The sequence below is a fragment of the Etheostoma cragini genome, chromosome 15 (assembly GCF_013103735.1).
Source record: "Etheostoma cragini isolate CJK2018 chromosome 15, CSU_Ecrag_1.0, whole genome shotgun sequence".
Taxonomy (NCBI): domain Eukaryota; kingdom Metazoa; phylum Chordata; class Actinopteri; order Perciformes; family Percidae; genus Etheostoma; species Etheostoma cragini.
In genome coordinates this window covers 7,567,760-7,569,379 of record NC_048421.1, presented here as the reverse complement: position 1 = coordinate 7,569,379, position 1,620 = coordinate 7,567,760, and the positions used below count along the sequence as shown (strand labels likewise).

The following is a 1,620-nucleotide window of genomic DNA, read 5'->3' as shown; positions in this document are numbered from 1 at the left end:
AATTATAAAATAAAAGCCCCCTGAAATAAATAAATGAGTACATACAAAATAAAAGTCCCCTAAAAGAATTGGTTAAAAACGATTTATTTAACTTTATTGACAAACAGTACATGTTTTTATATATTCATATTTATCGACTCAAATTATTTTAGGATGTCATATGCTTGTATTTCCATTCAATCATGTATTTTTATTAAATGAAATAGCATTCCATATATCTGTTCCTTTTCTGTGATTGTGTGTAAAAGAAGAATCGTTAAAGTTGTCTTCATGATTTCACACATCTACCCCGTGCTCATCCAGTGTCTTTGATCTTAAAATCAAAATGCTGTCATCAGTCTGACTAATAAATTCTAGTTTAATATTCACACAATTTCCAACACTACAGAAATAATACAAAACCATCAATAAAATGCACTCTTATAGTTCAAGCTAATACATTATCAGTGACTGCTGTCCGCAACAGACCACCGTTCATTTATCTGTTTCCTTTCATCTAGAAGCTCAATTTACATTCTCATCATCACTATGAAACATAGGATGAATCATCAGTGAGTCATTATTTTTATACATCTTGGGGCATGGCATTGTTGCGTGAATGAAGCCTAAACTTTATGACCATCCCAGAGAAGTGCATTATAATATACAATAACAAACATTTTACTAAGATGAAATCCTGCTGTTTTAACAAAAATGTAGTCAATAAAGCTATGACGCGCCAAATGTCCTGAAGACTCTCAGCCCATCATTGCACACAGTTTGAGAACGGGGATTGACAGTACTTGGCCTTTCATCTCAAGATTGTCATATCAAGCCGATATCTCACTGATCCCTACCGTTGACAAATATTTATAATCCTTAATGTTAATCTTATTTTACCTTATTTGCACCTTATTTCTATCTTAGACTTTAAATTTGCACTCTTCCCACTTTGTAGTTTTATATATTTAAAAATATAATTGCAATAATACCAACAATACAACAAATGCAACATATGCAACATTTGAAACATTTGCAACAATGCCTCTGGTCATTACAGGGTACTGAGGTGTTGTAACTGCCTGATTCCCTGTTCCCAGTCCTCCTGCTGGTTTCGTAGTCCTCATCGTTCATATTCACAGCAACATAATCTTGGTTTTGTAATTTTCTAGTATCACGGCTCTTCGAAGCCTGACTATTTCTTTCGTTTTTATGTCTGTTTTGTTGGTTAGAATGCTTTTCCTGGATCACAATAAACAACAGCAGTCCAAGTGAAGCAAGGTCACCCCATGTGTTTCTGATTTGTAAAACATCAGCGTTACTTCCATAGCGGTTTCTGAGATTCAACAGTTGCTGTTGGTTGTCTTCCACAGAAAACTCGCTGATCTGTCTCAAGAGGGTAGTAGTGATCTGGTAGGTATGAGTTGGATCATAAGGTGTCCCCTGACCTTCAGAAGTGTCATAATGCTGTGTGATAAACACTAGATCTATCTGCAAAGCTTGCCCTACCATGTTCTGCTCCCTGACACGAATTATGATCCTGTCCCTGTTTCCTCCCACATCCTCTGTTAGGGGACGGACGACATAAGGTGGAAGTGGCATGGAGGTTTCCTGATTGAGATTGCCAATAGTGTAGTACCG

The 1,620-nt window shown here is 36.3% G+C and overlaps 2 protein-coding genes across 9 annotated transcripts in view; one reads left to right on the top strand and one right to left on the bottom strand.

Annotated features, from left to right (window-relative positions):
* The window catches only part of LOC117957918 (septin-9-like), a 66,267-nt gene that overhangs the window by 38,739 nt on the left and 25,908 nt on the right, over positions 1 to 1,620 (top strand). The window lies entirely within an intron of this gene.
* LOC117957920 overlaps positions 1 to 1,620 on the bottom strand; it is a 6,344-nt gene that overhangs the window by 3,889 nt on the left and 835 nt on the right. The window lies entirely within an intron of this gene.